The 24,945-nt window shown below is 44.8% G+C and overlaps 2 long non-coding RNA genes across 3 annotated transcripts; both read left to right on the top strand.

The window, feature by feature from the left end:
• Positions 1-15,375: 15,375 nt before the first annotated feature.
• On the top strand, positions 15,376-16,825 carry LOC125516007. The gene is made up of 3 exons (XR_007287204.1): positions 15,376-15,594; positions 16,274-16,344; positions 16,739-16,825. It is a non-coding gene; the product is annotated as an uncharacterized LOC125516007 (long non-coding RNA).
• Positions 16,826-17,721: 896 nt separating this feature from the next.
• LOC125514470 lies at positions 17,722-20,411 on the top strand. Of its 2 annotated transcripts, XR_007286455.1 has the most exons (3): positions 17,722-17,863; positions 18,226-18,570; positions 20,152-20,411. It is a non-coding gene; the product is annotated as an uncharacterized LOC125514470 (long non-coding RNA). The 2 variants fall into 2 exon arrangements; XR_007286454.1 differs by having other exon boundaries at positions 18,226-20,411.
• The last annotated feature ends 4,534 nt before the right edge of the window (positions 20,412-24,945 follow it).

Raw genomic sequence — 24,945 nt, 5'->3', positions numbered from 1 at the left:
TCACCTTCATACATGCATCCATAAATTAAAATTGCTAAAATTGAGACAAATTGATTGCCATAAATTTGATGATATGTTGATGAATCAACATTTCTTGAAAATGTTGGCACTCATAATTTCTTGAAAAACAGAAAACGCAACGTGAAATCATCGCGAGCAACAACATGTTGCCTCGGCTTGATGGATAGAAATTCATGCACATATAATTCAAAAAACACAACATGTATATAGTGACTATATGTATTGCTGGAACTTGATGGCTGGAAAACCAACAAGTGCCTCGGTCGGCCATGATGGGTTGAAAATCAACAAGTGCCAAGATCAACAATATGCATAGCTAGGTTAATTCGAGAAACATCTATATGCCTCGGCTGAGCTCAATAGCAATGAAATCAACATATATAAAAATTATAACAAACAAGTATGTATCAACATATAAGGAAAATTGTAAGTTCAAAAAATGTTCGCAAACTAAAATATTACTGTGATTAGAAAAATGTTCATCAATTTCAAAAATTCCCCTAAATTCGAAAAATTAATTGATTTCAAAAACATTTGTGAATTTATAAAATGTCCATGAATTAACAAAATGTCCGTGAACCCAAAAAAAGTTTGCAAACTCAAAAAATGTTCACTAATTTTAAAATTTTTGCAAATTCAAAAAGTGTTCAAGCATTAAAAAAATATTCACAGAATTTTAATATATGTAACTAAATTCATAAACAATTTGTGAATTCAAAAAATGTCTGTAAATCCAGAAACAAAATCTGTGAATTCATTTTTTTCATCAATTTCAAAAATATTTATGAATTCAAAATATATTGGTGATTTTCTAAAAAACTGATCATGAATATGACATTGTTTGAAAATCCAAAATTGTTCATGAATTTTAAAAATGTGTTTGAGAATTCAAAAAAAATTAATGAGTTAAAAAATCATGAATTTTAATAATTTTTAAAAATTCAAAAAATGTTCAACAATTTCTAAAAATGTTTTCTACATTTTGAAGACTTGTTCAAGAATTCATAAAAATCTTTATGAATAAAAAATTAGGAAATCAAAAACTGTTTGTGAATTCAAAATATTTCCATGAATTAAAAAAATTATCCATGAATTCAAAAATGTTCATGAAAATATAAAGAAGAATAAAAGGAAAATAAAAATAAAAAACATAAAAGAGAAAGAAAATACGAAACAAAAGAAGGAAAAATGGTGGAAAATAAACCGGAATGGCCGACCCAGACAAAGGATGTATGCGAGGGAGGGGGTGAAGCGGAAACATGAACTGTCCTTCTTTAGAGTGTTCATGCGACACCAATAATAATCAGGGTCTTCCCACAAAGGAAAATGTGGTCGCACTTGTGAGCTCGCTTCAGAGGAACCATGACTTTACCAAGACAATGAAACAAATATTTACTTCAAGTTTAATAAGTTTGCAAGCTGGGAATCAAAACATGTAGTGCAACCATCATCTGAGAACCATAGCTCTTCCCACCATTTGGTACAATGGTTTTCATGCAAGGGAATGAGGCCAGATGACCGGTGTTGGTTGCACTTGTATTCTTTCTCCAGTCTTGCCTCCAAGTTCATAATCACACTTTCATTGTTATTAAAAGTTTATTGTCTCAAGTCGTGTTCAAAGATTATTCACCATATCAAATACGACTAGCAAGATTAATATTGCAACAATATTCATAACACATCATCTGAGCATTTTTATTGAGTTCATTACTGTGATCAAACAAGTATGCTACCACCTAAGTAATGTATGAACAATACATAATAGAATCATATGAATAACAACCTAGAAATATGAAGCAATATCAACATCATCTATCTATTATATTATAGAAACAAGAGGCAAAAAAGTCATAACGTATATCCACATAGATTATATTATCTCAACCACTAACTTTTTAATAAAATGAATGAGATTTGAAGATATAATGTTAGATACAAATATTGTGTTGCACATGCCAAGTCTTTCCATGGCGGTTGGGGTCGTTTTGGTGGCGGCAGGGGTCCTTGGATGGTCCAGAGACCTTGATGTAATTTTTGTTATGTTTAAGGTGATTTATACTTATAGTGAATCTTTATAAAAAAGATCGAATCATTATTTTGAAGTATTGCACATCCGTATGTAAATCTTACCATTATGCACGATGTGTCGACTCTACACAACCATTTTCCTAGCTAGGACAAAGTTTTTATCCCCTGTAAGCTCCACTAGCTAGCCTGTAGATTCGCTTCCCCTCTACTCGCTGCTCAGGTGGCTAGTGGCGGAGAGGAAAATCGCAGTGCCTTGGCTCTGGGTAGTAGTTTAGGTTAATATTTGTTGCAGGGGCGACGCTCCATCTTTGGGTTGGTCTTTCGGGCTTCGATCCTCCTTGAATTCACCCGTTAGGACGAAGTCGACGGAGCTCTGGCATAGATTCTCATGTCTCCTAAGGTGGCGAGGTTAGGGTTTCTCATTGTACGTGCACGATGGTGAGATTTGGTGTTATGCACTTCAAATCAATTCAAGTGTTCAACGATGACTACTACGGCTCCAGGGTGTTGGTCCTTTGGGTCACGTGCACGAAGACTTCCTGACTGTCATCGATAAAGTCTGGGAGCGGCGACAGCGGTGCGTCGGCGGCTCAATTCGGTGGTAATAGTCGTTCGATGGTCTAGAAATCTCGATGTGATTTTTTGTTGGGATACTTTATAGTTTCAGTGAACTCTCTTATAGATCTATATGCCTTTTCGCAAAAAATAATAAAGACATTAATAAGCAAATTTGTGATTTGTCACATCCAAAAGCTAAGGTAGGATCGAACTTCTCACTGGAAAAAAAATTCTACAAGACCCGGTCGTACGCAACACAAACTTGAGACCCTGTTCCTTGTACACCTGGCAACAGAATCTCAAAGCAGCCCAACCCGTTTACCACGTTCCACCCCCGCCAATCTTTTAATCTGATTCATCTCCCTAAGAGCATCTGCAATAGATGACATAGATGAAAAAAAAAACGAAATATAGGTCACCTACACCAAAAACGACCCTCCAATAGATGATGTAGATGTAAATTTGTACATCTGAGATTTACATCTGATAAATACAACACCAAATGGCCAATATACATCACTTGGCATCTGCAGATGTAAACGCAGCAGATGCGAAGCCCCAACCGCGCGGTCCGCTCACCAAACACCTCCGCACCCCGCCACCGTCAGATCCCACCTCCCAGACCCATTCCCCTCCGCTGTCAGCCGATTCCGGCCATTCCGGCCACCCCCGGCGAGCTGCAGCAGGAGTACGACAGTGCGCCAAGAACTGCAACTACGGCGGCGTCTTCCCTGGACCTCTGAAGCACGGCGGCCTGCAGTGGGAGTGTGGCCCGACCTGCAGCGTGCGCCCCGTGCAGGAGCGACGACCTACATGCGGCAGCCCGCGCGGACATCGGCGAATGTAAAAGTCACTTTTTGATGATATAAAATTTGCAGCATCCATTTTTGGTGATGTATTTTATATTATCTATTGGAGATGCTCTAAGAGATACACATATCCGTCTTTTGCATCTCGTTGGCGACGGCACGGCAAGATGATGCAGCCCGACAAAGCGAGCCTCCCGCAACGCAGCGAGTGATGGTGGCTGCCGGGGCGCCGAGGAATCTGGTCGTCGACGGCGGGGGCTGGTAGAGCAGCAGGGACGGAGCTCTGGCTCCGCTGCATCCACAACAAAGAGAGCTTGCTGCAGCGACGACGAGCAAGAGTGGACGCCGGAGAAGAAAGGGATTCCGGAAAAAAAAATTGAGCTTGCGGTGGCGACGACGAGCAACAGTGGACGCCACAGAGAAAAGGGAGTCAGGATTTGGTAGATGGTGCGGCTGGATGTTAGGATTAATTGGCAGCCTGCGTTGAGATTTGTTTTTTCCAGGTGTCCTGATCAGCTGGAGAGGGTCTCACGATTAGGGTCATACGGTGTTGCCCTTTTATCGAGATCGACCATGACTCGGAATCCGATCTTCTCTGTCTGCGTATCTTTATCTTTACTCTAATTAATATTAAAGGACAGATGCTTTCATAGTTCTTCATAAGTCGTTTATTTATGTCTGTTTATTTTATGTTAAACATAAAAATTGACGGCTGAGATTTAAAAGGACCCGACACAAACCATTAAAACCATTCAGCTGCGCATCAAAGGTGAGTGCTCACCATGCTCGGATCGACGCCAGCGACCACTGCTTGCTCCTGCACTGGATCGACGCCGGCGACCACTGCTGCTCACCATGCTCGGATCTGGTCTCACGGCCCCCTCTACGCACCGATCCAGTCTCCGCACGAGACCCGGCCCTCTACCCGGCTCGCCGCGGAGGACCTACGCCTCACCGGGGATGCCGCGGGGAGGGCATTGGAACAGCTCCCATCCAGGGTCACCGCTGCCACCGTGCTGCGTGGGAAGGGCGCGGCTGAGTTCGACGAGGTGGCGCGGACCAAGGTTACGGCTGATGCTCCACTCAACTATCCGGTATAAATTGGTAATCTCACTGACGCTGTGAGATTGGATTGGTGTTCCTTTTTCTGCACATGATTGTTCCACTTGTGATTTATCTTATATGAATTGCTACTTGACACCATTGGCCCTTGATATGATGATTCGAGGGTGGGTTTCATGTATAAGACGCTCAAGAGAAATTTAAATAAGGCTGTTACGTTTTAGCATACTATACAAGCTTTCCCGTACAATGGTGCAATATTGTCATGTGATATGTACTGATGTAAGGACCCTTATCTTCAGTGCCATTCGGAGTAACAGTCCTCAATGCCACAGCACTTTGTTGAACCTATTTTTGGCGTTTCTTCTGTCAGATATCTGTATGATTTAAGTACATATAAACGTTATTAATTACACGTTCATTGTGGTCGACCGACTGTCTCTCTCTCTTCTACAATTGGAAATCTGTTATGTTCTGATGAGATGCTATTGTATGACTGCAATATGTAACTGGTGATGTTTTCTGTCTCACAGTTAAACTTTGTTTCATATTTCAGACTGTTGATTGAAAAAAAAATCCAGGACGGTAGATCTATATCGGATGCTCTATGTGCAGCTGATGAGGCTTTGAGAAGAAGGAAAGAATGGTACCAATTGCTTTTGGTGGAAGCTCTTTTCCTGTTTTGTGTTTTTGCCGAGTCGCTGGATCTGATTAGAACTTTTATCAGGGTGTTTCAATTGGTGGGGGAATCGGAAGCATCTCAGACATTTTAGATGCATCAGAGCTGATTGCTGAAAATGTTCTTACCCATTGTCACTGCAATTTGTTTTATTCTCACTCTTTTCCTTTTTGTTAATGAAGATAAGATCGACGGTCTATCATGCATGCATGTAGGAGCACATTGCCTAATCTGTTAGGCTAAAATGCATCATACTATACTGTGTTACAATGAGGCTCATAGTTCCACAATTCAGGTGGAAGGTAATCAATTTCCTAAGGCTAAACTTCGTACTTGAATTCTCTAAACTCGCAGAATATACTTACTTGCCCTAAGTGCTATGTTTGGGAGATAGAACATGGTTTACGTATGCCTTTGCCACAAATAAGTGCTATGTATGGGGCTAATGATCTGCCAGGGACCATGCTTAGCGATCATATAGAAGAACAACTCTTTAAACAGCTCAGGGAAGAGAGACACGAATGGGCCATTCATGATGGGAAAAGCTTTGATGAGGTTAGTGTTGTCTCATCAATTTACAGAATCTTACGTCTCTTGGTTATGTCTTGGTTCCTCTTTCCTGAATATGAAATTAGTGCCTTGTGTACTTCTAGAAACAGAGACGTGCTGCTCCTTCTGCATATTTTTATTCTGTGTTTAAGAATTGACTGTATTTAAATGTGTGTTCTGCTAGATCCTTGTTTCATGCGCATGCGCTTTTTTTCGGATCAAGCTTTTCATTACTGAATAAGTACAGATTTATAGTCACGCTGAAGGCTGAAAACGAAGTTAGGATTCATATTTATCCAAGCACACCTTTGCCGCTCAGGCGAAGCATTTTTTGCACACAGTAATGAAAATCAACATTACCTGGTCTGTGCACAAACTTACATTGAAAACTAGAATATACTCTACTTAGCTCGTTCACTTCCTTCAGGATGGGGGCAATCGCTGATCTGTCTTCAGCATCACTGGACCAAAATATATTTCAGGTTGATGCATTATTTTAATGAGGGTTTGGTTTACGAGTGTGTGCAGTATGTATAATACCAAGAGTATTGGATGGTTGTGAGTCAGCAGTATGTATTTTGAACGAAGTTTGTAGTATGTATAGGGGTGATAGGTTGGGTAGGAACTTCTGCTCTAATTACTATGGTTGTAGTTAAATTATTTTTTGGTTGAATTATGTATTTGGCACTGGTCTTAATCTACTGGATAAATTATACAATAAAGTGGTTTGTGATTTTGTAGTTTTACACTGTCCATCGTAATAAATGAACTTACTATTCGTACTTCATATATCATGTATTTTTATAATCTCTGAACTTCCAGTGTTCTGTTAATCCAAATCAATTCGAAAATCCAATAAACCTCTACATTTTCTATAATTTTTTAAAACAGGAGTGTTGCTGGTTAATCAATTGATTTACATTAATTTCTTAAAAGGGACCGCACACATGTCCTGGTGCTTATTTTTTTAGAAAGGTAGGTTTTGTGCAGTCTTACAGAAGATCTTCATCCCCTTTCTTTTCTAATCTGTTTCTGTGCTCTTCCTTGCTACACAATTTCAGGGTAAAGCAAAAAAAATTGTTTCAGCACAGTCCATCTGGTTTGACATTTTGAAGGCACAAATAGAAACAAGAAAACCATATATGATATATAAGATTTGCACTGAATTTTGTGAGTCTCTGAAGACAGGCTTTAAAAGTACTTGATGTGTCCCTGCAATTTGTTTTTGATAATGTGCATGGCACTTTCAGCAGAAACGGTAAAACAAAATCTGGGCACAAGTTGACTCTTCCCACCCGTGTACAGAGAAAATGTCTAATCTGAAATTAGGTATGGATGGGGAATTTGTTTGGCACAGAGTACAATGCGATATGTTTCTGTCTCGTTTGATCTGTCGAGCATGGATGTATGCCTGTTGTGCTACTGGGAGAATTTCTTGGCAACTATAGAATTCAACTAACTGTACCATCAAACTCACATGTAACTGACACACTTAGCGTTTTATGAAGAAGTGTTGAAATGTGTTGCTTGTGATGATTGATACTTGGCCAATCCAGAAAGCTGTTGCTTGTGATGATTAATACTTAGCCAAATTTCATATTACATGATTTTTGTCCATTTTTCTGATTTTTTACCGTTCTACAGGGACTGTATCCAGGATATATGATATTCTTTGTTCAGTCAGCATTGATGATAAATTCAAAAGGTAGCTCAATCCCTCCCTTTCCTGACATTTCTGAGGTGCACTTGATTGAAAGCTGTGTGAGCTTGTAATTCTGATTTGGCTTGCTCTTCTGATACAGATATATACAGATAGCTACAAGTTGTGAGCAATTCAGGCCTCCGCACTATCCCGTCTTTACTAAATTGTGCATATACCATGATGGTGCTTAACTACTCATGCATTGGCTTCTAGGTTAGTTTCATGCCCCTGAATCTGCCTATACTTACCCTGTAGAACTGAAACACAATCTGATCAGGTCGCTTATCTCTTAACTAATAATCCGTGCACCTAAATTTCTCCCTTTGTTTAATTAATTTCTTATCTTTGATGATTATTATGCATATACGGTTTTGCAAGTATCATTTAGGTTTAACCGAAATTATATTAATCAAACAGTAGCGAAGCCAGGTTGCTTCACAAACTTAGTTTCAACAACTTAGATCTAGAAGTGCTTTAGTTTCTTGTTCATGCATCGATACATTAACACATTGAACAGATCATTTGCTGTGTGAAAACTAATGCACACACTCAGTTAAAAAAATTGTAAGGGGCTAATTGCAGTCTGCCCTTGGTGTCCGGTGCAAGTAACATGACAAATTAATTCTGTCTGTTGGATATAACGGGTGGCCTTGCTGATAGTTTCTTAGAGGGTGAGCTCTCAAGCTAGCTGTCGAATTTGGCAGCACAAACCTCTTCCAATCTATGATTGACAATTTAATGGTACTTCCTATATCTTTTGTAGCTATTGGCATCTTCAAGGAAGGGATGCTGCTGGAGGAAAAGCATTCCCAAATTTTTGTAAGTTTTCATTCTGTACCGAGTTTTTGATAATTGATTGCAAATTACTAGAACATTGTACCAGTTGCATACAATTGATTTTTTTTAAATGTCTGACCAACGGGCAAGAGTGTAACTCAATTTATTTGGATCGTCCGGAGACTAATTGTGTTTGTGATCTTCAGTGTGTATAACTTGTCATCAATTCCACTTGCATATTATGACAAAACCATGTGTTTGTCAGTTCCGGTCTCCACTGTTCATTAACAATGTCTCATACTTTTAAAATTCCGGCGAGTTTTTAGCAGGATTTTTCCTTGTTCGAGGTGCGCTGTGACCAATTTGGGTGGAGCGGGGTAGGACGATCGAAGGATTCAATTGCTTGCAGTTCTACTTGCGGTAAACAACTTTGGGTGGGGGGCAATTCGTTATCTATGCTATGATGTGCTTTGACCAGTTGGGCCAGAATCTGCTAGATTGATTCTTCGTGTAGTGAGAATCACATGATCTTTTTTTTAGAATCACATGAGCTGGGGTCAATTGTAAACTCTGAAGCTGAGAGAATTTGTTTATTATAATTTGCAAGTGCTTTGTTGAGCTGGGTTTGTTGACCATTTCTGGTGAGCACTAGACGAATGGAGGCTCACAAATTAGTGGGTTTTACCTTTTACTGTCAATAATGTAAGAAACTTGCTTGATCCGCGTGGAGTCCTGGACCTCTTTTAGTGTTCCAATAATTGAGGGTAGTGTTTTCTATTTTTCTTGTAAGGTGTTGTTTTCATAGATGGGCAACACAAAGATGGGAGTAAGAAGTGAGAATGATTGGAATAAGTTCCCTTGTTTCTGTCAGAACTGTCAAGTTTCAGTTACTTCCATTCCTCTTTGTTAGAGCCTTAGCAAGAGTATTTTCAATGCAATAAATACGTAACAATTTGAAACCAGTACATGGTTTGAGTGGTGTATTCTGCAACAGGGGCATGGTACTTGTATTTAACTTTCTGGAGGAAACCTTGTGGATGTGCAGGTGCCACTTAACCCAATGGAAATAAAAAAACTTGACAGTGCTTATCTAGAAGTTAAACCTGGCAATTCTCATGTATTCCTTCTCTTCTCTGTAAGTTTTTAGATCTTGTGTTATTTTTAGAAGACTTGTATTATCAACAACTTTGTGGTTACGTGACGAACATGATGTCATAGATAGGCGGATTTCCTTCTTATATGTTAGTTTTGAAAACTTCCTTGTTTCTTCACAGATTTGTTCTGTTTGAGCTGCAATTGCAACCTTCTTTGCTTTGTTTCAGTGTTGAACTATCCACCGATCAAACATTGGTGAGAGTTGTTATAGCAGGCATGCCATTTTGTTGACAGGGTAACTAACATAACATCATTTATGTTTGCATGCTTAGTTGTACCATGATCTCTGCCTGAGACTGTTTATGAAAACAAATTATGCCATCTACCATGAATATTAACAAAGAAAAATGAACAAACCATGCTATGCCAAAAGGTTTGTAGTAAATATTATATACTACGGGAATGTGTTCAAATGAATAAATATGGATTTTTCGTTTCTTTAATTGTATGGTCTGCTTCATGGTATTTTTAGGAATGAATAGTGCTACTGGCCTGTGATCATTTCGTTTCTTTCATTGTATGGTTTGCCGTAATTATTAATCCTACGGGTCTGTGTTCCATTTCTTTCAGGAAAGAAATTTTCCTTCTGTGTTCAGATCTTGTGGTGTTAGTGTGATGGTTTAAATTGATGGCTATTGCAAGGTGGCCAGGTGGTTCTATTGACAACCAATTTCTTGTGTCTGAAATTTCTTAGAGGGATAACATTGCTATATATGTTAAAGGCAACCCATGCAAAAATTTCACAGGGAAAAACTACAGTCTCCTGACAAAGTTACAAATGCTTTGTTAACTTGATGATCCATAAACAAGATATAGATCTGCAGCTCACTAGAATTCAACTTTTTTTTTTTGCCTGCTTCTTATCGTCCATCACATCTTTATGGTTGCATTTGCATGTTCAGAATGGGTTTGACCATCTCATGTATGGCTGTATGCCGTATGCGTATGCTTGGTGTGCCAGTTAAAAGATGCAAATGGTAAATGACAAGACAGAACATCCTTATGTTCCTATGTCTATATTAGTTATTTTATATCTTTAAGATAATGTACAGACAAGAAATCACAAGCATGATAGTATAACACAGATCCATCTGAACTAAGACTGGGTGTACCCAGGGCTGGGGTGACTGGGTTAGGGTATAAATAAATATGTTTCAATCCTTTCCTTGTGCTGATTTTTCCTTATCATCTCACTGTGTTTGTCCAGCTAGGGAATCACGAGCTTTTTCATGTCGAACGGAACACAAGCCCTTTTTGGTCGAGGGGCAGCACCTTGAGTTCATGCTTTGAGGGCAAATACACCTTCTAGACCAGGTATGTATATCATATCGGAGACGCGGACGAGGTCGAGCAGTCTGTCCCTTTGTGGTCTTCTCTCACCGTGTGGAACCGAGGATACGGACGAGGAGGCCAAGTAATCTGTGGCATCTTCATCATCGTCCTCTCGGTGCGCGGCGCTGGAGAGACGGACAAGGAGGCCGAGAGCTGGAAGTGCGGCTATATCTGCAATGCTTTGTTTGATGGGGAACTATCTTTGTATGCCAGTATATGCTGTAGTGGTTTGTATTGATGATTCCATGCTAAATTTCTACTCAGTACCAAATGAATAAATTGTCGCTGCACTAAGCTGAGTTCATATTGTGTTATGCAAATCGGAAAATGCTAATAGAAATGGATCCATACATTAGTATTACATATAAGAAGGTGAAAGGGGCACACCCTACCCGGCACCGCCCCAGCTTCCTTTCAGGCGGCGCACCAGTGGGTGCGCCCCAACCACTAGTAACCACATCTGCGCGGGCTCCTTGTGTACGGTTAGATGGTTTTCTCGTATGGTGCACCCATCCCCAGCTCAAGGGCCTCCAAGAGGATGACCAGCAGCGGCGGGGTAGCAGGTTGAAAAAGAAGCAACTGTGTGGAAGGCAACGGTGGTGAAGCTTTTGCTGCTTTGGACCCGCGTTCTTCACGCAACTCGGCAGTTTATCCTTGCCTGTGGGACGCAACCGTTGGTCCTTCACGAAGACGGCTACTCGGGGCGACCATGGTGTGAGTTGTCACCAGGTCCCGGTCAATGACAGCACGAGGATCCGGCGAGCAGCAGCAGCATGCAGAGCTCACGAGCAGGAGCAGTAGTAGCGGTAACCCGTGGCGGCGGGGATCCGTCGAGCAGCAGCAGCATCATGCGGCGCCAACTGGCAGGAGCAGTAGCAGCTGTAGCCCGTGGCGGTGACGGGCGTCGGGGGGAAGAACCTACTGCCGAAGTTGAAGCGCGTGCGCCTTTGCCAGAAAAAGCACCGGCGTCGACCCTGGTGATCAGACCGGTGTGATGGACATGGTCTGTGCTCCCATGTGTCCGATCCCCCGGCGTTCATGGAGGCAGCCGGGCATGCCTTGGATTGCCAGTTTCGACGAAATCTCCTGCCTTGGTTTGATGACAGGTAATCAAGTAGATGGCCGGTTTTGGGTTCAGGAGTAACAGCAAGACTGCCATGTAAAGGTTTTCACGGAGTGCCCCTTGGCGTTCATGGAGAAGGAATCACATACGTGCAACTACAAATATTCTGTAGTCATAATATGTTTTTCTAGGAACCAAACCATATACATTCAACATGGATTAGCAGGGACTTAAAATCCAAAGCATATGGGGTCATAAGACACATAATAATGCTTCTTTTGTTCTTGTGCATCCGGTTCAGCCATAGCCCGATGCTGGTGATCTTGTCATGCGGCGGCATGCTGATGCCAACGAGCTGATGGTGCCAACGTGGCAGTGGTGTGGAGGCGCATCTGGCAGTGAGAAGCAACAACAAGGGACACACCGACGAGCAGAAGTAGTTAGCGGCGGAGCGGCAAAGACCGTCGCCATCGAGCTGTAATGGCAGCAACAAGCAACAAGGTGTGCCTGCGGGAGCAGCAAGGGCGGCAACTTCAGGGACGAAGCTTAGGTTCATCACGCACATTGAGGAATTTTAGGTGACCGTCCTGTTCTTCAGTCAAACATGTACATATGGCAATTTGGTTGCTGGTTTTGGGCATATACAATTAAATTTTAATTGAAAGGATTATTTTTTGATAAAATGATCAAATAATCAAATTCCCAAATAAGAAGTGACAAAATATCAAATAACAGTGACAAATTATCAAAATATCAAATACAATATAAATAAATAAATAGTAAATAGTGACAAATTATAAAAGTAAAAAAAGAGAGCTGCCAACACGAGAAGCTTAAATAGTCCCACCCTGCTACCTCATACTAATTTCCACCAGTTTAAATACGTTCTTGAGTAGCCAGGAGTCAAAGAGCTGCTTAGAGCATTTCCAGCCATTTTGGCCCCCAGCACGTATAAAAATGGCCCCCTGGGGCGAGTCGGCAATGCAATAGGCGCTGGGGGCAGTTTCGCGCCCAGTCATCGCCCCCAGGCGCCGAAATTGGCCCACTTTTCAGCCCCATTTCGGCGAATAAAGGGCCCATATGGGCGACAATAGGCCCATATTCGGCGTGGTTCGCCGTTGTTCGGCGTTCAATTATGCACATAATTTTTTTATCACATATTTCATCACAGAAATATCAAATACTTCAACAAAATAAATACAACAACAAATAGTTCAATACAAATTATATAGTTCAACAAATAAAAACTCATATTTCATCACACGTCGCGCCCGGCGTCGCCCTTGAGCCTCCATAGATGCTCTATCAGATCTTGCTGCAGTTGATGATGCACCTGTGGGTCTCGGATCTCCTGACGCATACTGAGATAGGCAGTTCAGGTTGCCGGTAGCTGGTGATCAATTTCGGCTAGAGGACCCTGCCTGTAGTATGGTTCAGTGTCAAACACTGGGTCTTCTTGCTCGCTCTCGATGATCATGTTGTGCAAGATGACACAACAAGTCATAATCTCCCACATTTGATCTTTCGACCAGGTCTGAGCGGGGTACCGGATAACAGCAAATCGAGATTGGAGCACACCAAATGCCCGCTCGACATCCTTCCTGCAAGCCTCCTGAACCTTCGCAAACCAGGCGTTCTTGCCTCCTGGCACATGGTTTGAGATTGTCTTCACAAATGTCAACCATCTCGGATAGATGCCATCAGCTAGATAGTACCCCTTGTTGTAGTGCCGCCCATTGATCTCGAAGTTCACCGGAGGAGAATGACCTTCAACAAGCTTGGCAAAGACAGGAGAGCACTGCATCACGTTGATGTCATTGTGAGTTCCTGGCATACCAAAGAAGGAGTGCCAAATCCAGAGGTCCTGTGTGGCCACCGCCTCAAGTACCACACTGCAACCGTCTTTGACGCCTTTGTACATCCCCTGCCAAGCAAATGGGCAATTCTTCCATTTGCAATGCATGCAGTCGATGCTTCCAAGCATCCCAGGAAATCCTCTTGCTGCATTCTGTGCTAGGATCCGAGCAGTGTCTTCCGCATTGGGTGTTCTCAAGTATTGCGGTCCAAACACTGCCACCACTGCCCGACATAACTTGTAGAAACACTCTATGCTGGTGGACTCGGCCATGCGCCCATAGTCGTCGAATGAATCACCGGGAGCTCCGTATGCAAGCATCCTCATCGCTGTCGTGCACTTCTAGATGGAGGTGAATCCAAGGGCGCCGGTGCAACCCATCTTGCACTTGAAGTAGTTGTCGAACTCCCGGATGGAATTCACAATCCTGAGGAAGAGCTTTCGACTCATCCGATAACAGCGCCGAAATGTTTTCTCGCTGTGAAGTGGAGCATCGGCGAAGTAGTCAGAGTAGAGCATGCAGTAGCCTTCGAGACGATGCCGGTTCTTTGCTTTCACCCGCCCCGGCGCCGAGCCACCTCGCCGCGGCTTTTCATTGCTCGCCAGCAGCTGGGCGAGGGCGGCAAGCACCATGAGATGCTCTTCTTCCTGGACGTCGGCCTCGCCTTCCTTCTCCAGCAGCGCGGCGAGCGCTTCCTCGTCATCCGAGTCCATCGCCGAGGCAGGCAAATCGCCGAACACCTTGCGTCTGATGGGCGTGTCCCCGCCGCTAAACTGCCCCTCCGCGGCCGGAACGCCCAGCTGCTGTTGGAGGGGCTGCCGCGGCGAAGCTCTGCTATTTTTTCGGCGTGGAATGGCTATCTAGTGGTGACAGATGGCGGGCGGCTCCGGGATAAAGCTACTGGCGGCCGAGGGCGCAGGGGGTGGGAGGCAAATCGGGGAAGAAAACCTTGACTTTTCCCCTGACTGCGTGGGCCAGCCGCGCTTTTCCCTTGCACCGGAGCCCCCAAAACTGCCCCCAGTGCGCCGGGTTCGGCCTGTGACCGCCGGGCAGAAAAAAGGCCTGAGCTGGCATTTTTCGGCGTCCTGGGGGCGCGACTGGGCTGTTTTTTCGGCGCCGGCACGACAAAAACGCCTGGGGAGGGCCTGTTGGGGGCGCGGCTGGAGATGCTCTTAGGGAATTAACAAAGCAAAGGACGAGGGATGATTTAGATTTATCCTCAAGGGAATAAATGAGAGGCCGAGTGACTTAAAAATATATAATATAGACATAATTATATGGAACGTTCTTGGGCATAAGAAAAAGTGTTGATGACCTGTCAAGATATTTAACGTGGTTTGTCTCTACTCCTAATGTCTTAGTTGGTAGTCTGCGTTTCGGGTTTTATTTTCGTCCCACCTACCATGGTTTTTGGTACTTCTTTAGTACCTGCTCCCACCTCCCAGTTCAAAAAAAAACCCAACCAAAACCACGTTCACGTAGTTCTCTCACAAGCGACAGAAAATCTAATGAAAATAAACCTCCGAAGAAAAACCAGCGAAAAAAAACCCTCCATGACCCGCACACAGGCAGGAACGAGCAAGGCCTCCAGGTCCAGGGTGCCCACCTCTCTTTCTCTCTCGCCTCCCACCCTCACCCTCCCGATCTCGTGAGCTGCAGGGGAAATCGGTCTCCAGAATCGCCACCACTAATGCCGCTCGGTTCCCCTCCGCAACCTGCCACTTGCGACGGACCGAGGTCACCGATGTGGACTCGACGCAGCCGCCCGGAGCTACTTTGCCCTCGACGTCGAGGAGGGCGTGGGCCTGATCGAGCTCGCGGCCGCCCTGCTCCTCTACAGACTATCTCTATCCTCAGTCGTAGGCTCCTCGTGCTTTCTCCCCTGCGCCGCCACCCAATGGTCTCCGCCAGCGCCGCGTGCCCCCAAGAAAATGGCGGCCTTGGATGAAAACGTGCGGCTCGATCGACCTTGAGAAGATCCCCATCAACGCGGACTCCCCTATGTAAGTCCACAATTCCCCTCCCTTCTCCCTTCCCTCGATCCAAATCTCGTACCCACAGATCTAGATCACGGCCATAGGGAAACCAACAACGAGAAGAAGCGGCTCGCCGAGATATGCCATGTCGACTTCTCCTTTTGTCATCAATTGAGGCGCCACGAAGGCCAAGAAGAAGGCCCCAACAGCCCTGGCCATGGCAGGTCCTCATGTAGAGCCTGAAGTAGGTGCAGCATCATAGTCCGTCCTTGCACATACAAAAAACAGACATTTATTTCTAATTATGGTCGACGTGAATAATGATGTTACTACGGGCCTATTTTTTCTTTCTGATTATGGTCCTTTCAGTATTGATTCTTGCTTGTATATTAAGAATTAAGTTCCCCTGGTTAGAAGTAACCATCAGTTCTTTCTACTTTCTGAAGAACTAGCATTCTTTTCTCTTTATTTTTTCGTCCATATTAAATTGTTTGGCACAAACATACATCTGAAATAAATGCAAGTCTATATCAAGTACTGAGATTAAGATGGATGGGAGGTCACGGATGCTGGGTCGGAATTTGAATGCTAATGCCTTCACTACTTCGTTGTGCTGTTTATCTTACACGGTTATGAGTCCGGTGTGTGGATCGGTCATTGGTGAAAGCGGCCGCCTAATTTCAGAGTTCTTCCTTTGTTCTCCCAGGACCAAACCAACGATCAATGTGTGCTGAGAATGACAGCAGTATGCACCACATTTGCAGTCTTAACTACATGGTAAGCTTTACTAAACTGAAACTTGTCCAAACGTTTGCAACCAACCTTGGAAAAATTTATCAGGTTGCAGTTTTGCGGCCGTGTCGAATCGCTTTTATACTTAATACTTTTGATGGGTCGTACAAGCTGGTTGAACTGCCACTGGTTGTTACAACCTACAAATATACAGATCTTCAATATATGACTCACTATATATGAACTTCTCCGTGCATAAATTGTGTTTTTAGACGGTTCACTGTAGAAATTGGTGTGCTATAATAGTGAGACTGTTCTATATATTGCTATCCAGATTTGACATTTAGTTTCCATAACCTTTATTTTTCTGTTATTATTAAGGACAACATGCTAATTTCTCTAATTCACTCTTATTGTAATGTTATGATTTTGTTTCTAGGTTAGTAAAACTTTTTATTCAGCTCAAAGAGGTCCTGCAGTACATCCTAGGAAATAAAGGCGAGTCAATTTGGTGAGGATAAACTGGATTGCCTTCTATTGTGGCGGGTCAAACTATTTTTTGAAACACCACCACCACCTACATGCTTTTTTCTCCCTTTTCTTTCTAATAGAGCGCTGATTGTACCTACTTAGAAATGTTAGTGGATGCATCCAAGTCTGATTTGGCACTTCTTTTTTAAGCTGAATGGAGAGGTCATATCTAGCTATAAGTTGTTTGCTACTGTATTTCTTTAGTTCCAATTAATTGGATTTGATTTTAAAGTTCTACAGCCAAATAATAGTTCAGAGAGAGTACATGTTGTTACTCCACTTATTTAAAAACTACCAGAGAGAGTACATGTTGTTACTCCACTTATTTGACTAAATGATGCAAATGCTTTCCCCATAGGATAACTTGACAATTTGTCGAGAGAAGTAATAAAAATCGTCAAGCTTAAAGAGCAAAAGTTTGAGCACTGAAACGGTGAGTTCAGATGCCATGTAGTTCATAGTCTATGTGCAACGACTCTTTAATTTGACTGAAGCAAATGTGATTTCTGGTTCTACCAAATTATTTTATTTTATTGTGCAACACAAGTATCTTTATTTGACCTTGTTTCCTTAGACTATGAAGAGGTTAGAAGAAAAAAATGTTGATTGTTGTATTGTCACATTGTACATCATAATCATTGTTGTATATGTTTTTGCATACATACATCAATGATGTACATAGACAGAAGAAGTCTTAACAGAGCTATTTCAAAACAAGATGAGGAGAGCTCCAATGATTTAAACAGTAAAATACTAACCTGCACATGATCATATAATGTACGGATCACAGGCTGGCTAAACCCTTCTTTCGAGTCTCCTAACATTGTCTACTTAATTTTCAGTACCTGCAAGGTCAGCTAGCTAGAAATTTGGGTATGTTGCTATATGCCTTCAGTTTGTAAAATAAGATGCATATTATTCAGCTTGATTCATTGCTCAGGATTCTTGAATAAGATGGGGCGACCAAGATGTGGCTCGGAGAAAGGGTGCATATGGGATTACTTATTACCCATTGGGTCTGCAAATATGAGAGGTAAAAAATTTCACTGTAGTGCAAGGCACGTTCTAAGTTTCATCTTCGCACATGATTATGGGCTTATGGCATCTGATCAGCTTTCTCTTGACATGCGTAATTGCAACACCGTCCCGATCTTTCCAAAAATAGATTGTCTATGATTATGAGAGTAACCACAAGAACAGACGAAAGTGGCGAGACTTGATGTATGTATGTTAGGAGTTATGATATGACCTTTTGTTTATGTATGTTAACATTCAAAAATGTTTAATGAGATCAATAATGTATATATGAGATGTGATAAAACTGAACATATGTTGTACTCGGCGTATTTGATTAAATATATTAACTAACGAACCCGTACTTTATTTATCATCAAGTGGCAAGGCATGGGTATTTAGCTCGAGTTGTGCATGGGCTGCTCGAGCTGCGCGCCAATGTGGAGGCCCCGCACCGCCGCCGATGGGCTGATGTTGTTATACGTCGTGGCGGGGACGTCCGTGTGTGCGCTGCTTGTGCTGGGCGCTGATGTGGTCGCCCCCGATCGGAAGGGACGCCGCTGGAGCTGCCGCGGGATATGGTGGTGGTCCGCTGATGGAGCTGGGAGCAGATGCGGAGGCAATGGGCCCGACTCTCTGTGTGCAAATCATGATGACTTGGAGCACTGTAATGGGAAGTTTTTATTCATCTTTACCTATATTTATTGGATTAGGTTCCATTGGCAGGTGAGATTCTTATCCTGAATGCTTTATTCTATTTTTGCCAAGACACTTCTCGTTAATATGTTCAATATTCATAATAAATTTGTTGCGGTAGAATTACATGATTTCTAAACATTTTGATTCATAATACCAATTTGCTGCATCATGGGGTTTATTAGAAATCCTAATGCATTTCTAATCAGGATTGTTTCTAATGGTGATTAAATCTGTCATAGCGTCAACAGGTTAAAGGCGATGTACCCTTTTCCCGTTTGGATACCAACCATTGCATTCAGCGGTAAGATCTGTTGCTTATTTACTTGTAGAATCAAGTGGGTTAGAGGCATCTTCTTTTAACTATTTACGACACTTCAATAAAACACTCTTTTCTTATTTGTGTGAGTACTATTTGTTTCACCTTTTGCAGCTCATCGTCATAGCATCTGGTTTAAAAAATGAATGACTACTTGCGAAGGTATTGTTTTTAGTTTCTTCTTTTTGGTTCAGCTTCTTTGATTTTCAGTAGTTGGTCCGTTAATCATCTAAAATTTTCAGTAAGATGTTTCTACATCATATTCTTGAATGTTCCTGATTTCACATCCATGGTATCTGCTTTGCTTTAGTACCTGTTCATGGTTCACTCATGATTTGTTTCTTTCTCCCTATCAGTCTTACCATTTTGTTTTGCTTGCTTTACCTTGTAGCTTCTTCCAGTAGTTGTTTTTTTTTTCCTTTATGTTAGAGCTGCTCTGTCACACTTTTTATGCTTTTACGATGTCCTAATAAAAGTTTTGTGTGGGCAGATAATTTTTTGCTTACTACAAACCGTAGGAAGCTGAAGCTTACTGATTTGGGGCTTGCACGAGAGGAAACTGTAACTGAAATGATGACGACTGAAACTAGGACATACCGATATGGACACAAAGGTTATAAATCACTCTTTTCCACACTAGATAGTCAATATTAAAAAAATTAGGAACTGAAGCCGAAATAAAATGGTTCCTGGTTGTAGTTTCCCGGGTTGATTCTTCGAATTATACTTCAATTTGTATGCCCTCGCGATAATTTTCTGCCTGAAGTTTCTAGAGCTCACTGATTTTAGGACCTTCTATACAAAGAGAAATCTGATGCTCTAGAATTTGTGTATGAAGATTGCTTTAATAACAATCGCAAATATAATTATAGTCTTCAATTAAGTAATGATAATGTAATATTGCATCCTATCATTTACAATCAGATAGACAAGTGACCTTAAGTATAAGGTTTCAAGCTACTTAACGCTCAATGCTTGTTATATAATTCTCCATGGTAACATCAACTGAGTTGGGCATCATAATTGGCACTGAACATCCAAAGTTAAGTTCGTGCTCACCATTTCACGATTATATTTTTGGTACTGATATTTTCATATTACCAGTTCGCTGAAGATAGAGCTCTGGCATTGTATTGAAGCTCAACTCCGCATGAAAGTGTACAACTTCACTGTTATGCTCTGGCACTCGAATTTGCTATGCTTTTCATGCTAGGAACACTTACACGTTCATTCTTAAATCATCTTGTTATATGGCATTGTAGATCTGATGGAAAAGAACTTGTGTGATATAGGCCAGGGCGGAGGACGTTGTCAATGGAAAACATGGCTCCGCATGAAGGTTCACTCACCAATAGTATTCAAGAAGATGCGAAGGTCATGGTTCTGTGTTGATGCCCCTTGAAAAAAATATCTTCTCATTTTCTTGTTTGAAGGAACGCTAGGAGAAATTGAGGATGCGAAAAATGTACGGAGGAAAGGGAGACTAGGAGAGGTGCACGGTGAGGCATCGACGAATCCTAAAAAGAGAAACTTTTGTCACGGTGTTCTCATATCCAAACTTGAATCAAGTACGCTTTTTGAATGGCTTGCACTAAAGCAGAGTATAATTCTTATACTTGTGTTTTAAATTGACTACATGTTGTCGTCTCCTCTTGTATACATCTTCCGTAACTACCCATTTTGTGATGGGTTGTTAAGCTACCATTCAAGGGAATGCATGTTGACAAATGTATTGATGCTTCCTTGAGTCTACTACTAATATATTTGTAATGTATTTTTCACTGAAAAAAGCACTGCTATTAGCATGCTATAGAATTGTCTAGCTAAATAAATCAATGTACACTGCCTCGCTAATAGAATGCCATAGTGCGATATATCTTGCTAATAGCATATTTTAAGGCCGCTCCTATTTTGTTATAGCGCGCTACTTTTTTCATTGATTTTTAGAGTTTATTTTTTGAGAAAACGCAAAAAGCCTTTGCGTTTCATTTCATTGAAAAGATGGAAGGCCTCCTAGGAGGTGTGTCGTTACATGTTTTTGTAATTGGTCAGTGTACATCCCAGGTTGTGGGCAGGACAACCCGAAGCCCCTGGGCGCCTGCCTTTGCCCAACATCGGGCCTCCTCTTTGATCCTATCCACTAGTGTTGCTGATGGATGGTGTAGCATTGTCGAAGACGCATGCATTCTGGGTGCTTCCATATCATCCATGGGACGAGCAAAGTGATAGACTTGAGGGCTTTGCGCTACGCCGGTGGTGTTCCCTCCCTTGCGCGCCGCCACCACTCCATGACGCTGGGCTCTTGATTAGGCGGCTGGGCCGCAATTGGAGCCAGTTGAGAATGGTGTGCCATGTCTGGCGTGCAAAAGGGCAGGCCAGGAGCAGGTGTTTGTAGCGTTTCGACTGCTTGGTCGCAATGGAGACACCTGGGGTGATGATCAGCCCACGCCTGGCGAGTCTTTCGGCCGTCCAGCAGCGATCTTGGGCTGCCAACCAGTGAAAGAACTTCACCCTTTGTGGTGCCCAGGTTTTCCATACCAGCTGCCATGAGGGGCATCATGTAGAACCCTGGAAACTTGCCGCATAGCATGATTGCGCCGAGTAGTGGCCGTTGGCCGTCCACCTCCAGAGTAAGCGGTCCGGCTCGTTAGAAAGGGTGGTGTGGCTCACAGCATGCCAGAGGAGCAGGTATTGGCCTATCTCATGCAGCCCCAGTGTCCCCTGGATATCGCGCGCCCAAGTGTTGTTGGCTAGCCCATCGGCAACCGTCCGTGCTTTTCGTCGCTGCTTGGGGATGCATTGGTGGAGTAATGGGGTGATGTCAAGGACAGACTGCCCGTTGACCCAGCGATCCTCCCAGAACAGTGCCGTCAAACCATTGCCGATGCTCATGGTGGTTGATGTAGAGAACATTGCCTCGCTCCTCATTAGTGAATTGCATGTCGAGCCCTTGCCAGGCGTGGTCAGGGTCCACGCGGGCAAGCCACATCCATCGTATGCGCAGTGCCAACCCAGCGCGTTCAAGGTCGCGGACCCCGAGGCCGCCGTACTCGATGGGTCTGCATACATGGCGCCAATTGACGTGGCAGTGTCCGCCATTGGCAATGGCACGGCCGGCCCATAGGAAACCTCTCAGGATCTTCTCCAGCTGCTTCAATGTTTTCTTAGGCGGGGCTAACGCGAGCAGCTGGTGCACGGGAATCGCACACAGAACGGACTTGACCAGGGCGAGCCGCCCAGCCTTGTTCATGAGCCACGCTTTCCAAGTCGGGAGTCTGGCAGCCACCGAGTCGACGAGGGGCTGCAGCTGGGTGGCAGTGGGTCGACGTGTCGTCAGCGGAATGCGGAGGTAAGATATGGGGAGCTATGCGACCGGGCATCCAAGCTGGGAGGTCGCCTCATCGGCCGTCGGGTCGCCATGCAGGGTGGTGGCGAGCTCTTGGCATAGTTCACCAGCAGCCCGCTCGCCTTGCCGAATAAGGTTAGGATTCCTTTGATGGCGGCAACATCCTCCGGTGTGGCGTGGCAGAATAGCATCACATCATCCGCATAGAGAGATATCGCTGGGATGGGGCGCCTGGGATGTAGCTGCCGCAGGATGCCGCTTCCATAGCCCGGCGCATCAGCCTGCCAAGCGTGTCCACGGCGAGCACGAAGAGCTGGGGGGACACGGGGTCGCCTTGTCTCAGGCCAGCGCGATGCCATATGGGAGGGCCTGGCTCACCATTCAGTAGGACGCGAGTGCTCGCTGTCGAAAGCAGGATTGCGAGCCACTCCATGAATCTGTCTCCGAACCCGTATTGTCGCAGGATCTCAAAAGAAATGGCCATGATATGGTGTCGAAGGCGCGCGTTAAGTCGAGCTTCAACATGATCCGGGGAGCCCCTAGCTGGTGTAGCATCCGTAGAGATTGCTTGACCAGGATAAAGTTATCATGGAGGCTCCGGCCCTGGATGAATGCGTTTTGGTTCCGGCTGACTAGAACATCCAGCCTCGGGGCGAGGCGTAACGAGAGGACCTTGGCGAAGAGCTTGGCCACAAGATGTATCAAGCAAGTCGGCCGGTAGTCCTGTCTGCTGGAATACATCCATGAAGTCGTGTCGGACAGTTGTCCAGCAGGCCCGCAAGAATTCGGCGGTGAACCGAGGCGTTTGATCGCGTCCCAGACCTATCCAAGCTGTCAAAATGCTCAAAAGCAGCTCGCGCCATCGTGTCCTGGTCTGTGAGTATGTGCCCATCCACTGCGAGGCTGTATACTCGATTCTTCTGTCGGCGAAAAGAGCATTGCCGATGGAAGAAACCTGTATTGGTGTCGCCCTCCTTGATCGTGGCAATGCGCGCGCGCTGCCTGGCAATGGTGCGCTCCAGGGACGCAAGGCCAAGGTATGTGATCTTGAGGTGCTTCCTCAGCCAGTCTTCAGGCAGTGATAGAGCGCGGTCCTCCTGGGCCTTGTCGAACCGTGATATGAGCTCGCGGGAAATGGCCATTCGGTCCCGAATGCTGCCAGTAGACTTGGCACTCCAGCTGGTGAGTCTACGGGCTGTGGCCTGAAGGCGCAACATCAAGCGGTGAAAAAGGGGTCCGGGTCGTAACCGAGCCCCAGGCCGTGGCCACCGTGTCCTGAAATCCATTCTAGCCTGAGCCAGAAATCCTCAAATGGAAGCCGCCTGTACGCCGTGGGCATGGTGCGCAGTCTAACAGGCAGCGGGCAATGATCCGAGACGACGGACGCCAGGCAGCGGAGATGGCACTCGCCGTGTGCGTCTTTCTAGTCCGAGGTGCAGAGCACGCGATCTAGGTGCACAGGGTAGGCGGGGACTGCTCGGGGACCATGTAAGCGGCGCCCATTGAGGTAAATTTTCTTCAGGGCGAGATCATGACAAGGCAGCGAAAACCTGCCCATCATTTCGCCTATTCAAGTTGCCATTTATCTTGTCCTCGTCACGTAGGGATGAGGTTGAAGTCTCCGCATTGCATCCATGGTCCGGGGGCAAGCCGCACGGATGTCCCGGAGCTCTTGCAGGAACGCAATTTTGTCGCGTCATCTTGGGGTCCGTACACGACGAAAGCCACAGGGTTCGCCCGTGGCCGTGGTCACCGTGCGGTGAGGGGCGTTCGTGGTGAACAGAGGGTGGCGTGATAGATACAACCCCTGCTCTTCCAAGCCAGAAGAATGCCGCCTCGCATGCCATTCACCGGGGGTATGTGTATCATCAAATTCCGAGCCAAGGGTGTCGAGGCACAACAGACGAAGCAGAGCAATATCATTCTTTGTCTCTGTAGGCATACAATTGGAGGCAGCTGTGCGTGTCGCTGCGGCGCTCCCAAGAGCGCGCGTTACAGGGCCACTCACATTCCACACGTGACATTCCATGAGCCATTCACTAACTGAGGCCGTGATCCATGAATATTTGATCGACGAGGCGAAACCGTGCGCCACTCTAGGTTTCACACGCAACCTCGACCCGGTGCCGGTGTGGTCGGCAGGCTGGTCAAAACCCTTCCGGGATCTCTCGATCAACAGGGCAGCAATGGCCTTGAGCACGCGAGCGGGATGGGTGTTGCGAACATGCCCTCATAGTTTGCATCTCGGTGGATGAAATCTTTTGGTTTCCCAATGATCCCAGGGTGTGCAAGATCTGGACATGCGCACGTCTTTCGGCTGGGGGGCGCCGCCGTCGGGGATGAATTGGCCGCAGAGCGGCCGCAGCGTGGGGCGAAGTTCAGAGGCCTGCGCGGCCTCCTCCCGGGCGTTGGCAAGGCTGCGGCGATGTGCTTGGTTGCAGCCGCCAGGAATTCACCCAGCGTCAAGGATTGCGACACGGGGGCACGGGCCCATGATCGTCTCATGGTGATCGGCGGGGAAGCGAAGCGCCCCTCAGCGGGAGTGATTGGGCCTCGGCCATTGGAGGCAGGCGTGCGGGCTTCCACTTCCGAGATGGGCCTCGCCAGGGCCTGCTGGGCCTGGGCCTTTGCATGATTATCACCGGGGGTGGTGGGCTGGCTGCCTCTGCAGGGGGGACCGTGCTCGTGGCGGGGCATGCATCCGCGCTCCCAGTAGTGCGCTCGTGGGTCCCGCAGGACC

The sequence above is a fragment of the Triticum urartu genome, chromosome 6, assembly GCF_003073215.2.
Source record: "Triticum urartu cultivar G1812 chromosome 6, Tu2.1, whole genome shotgun sequence".
Taxonomy (NCBI): Eukaryota; Viridiplantae; Streptophyta; class Magnoliopsida; order Poales; family Poaceae; genus Triticum; species Triticum urartu.
Note: the sequence above shows the minus strand (reverse complement) of the source record. Positions and strands in the feature narration are given on the sequence as shown.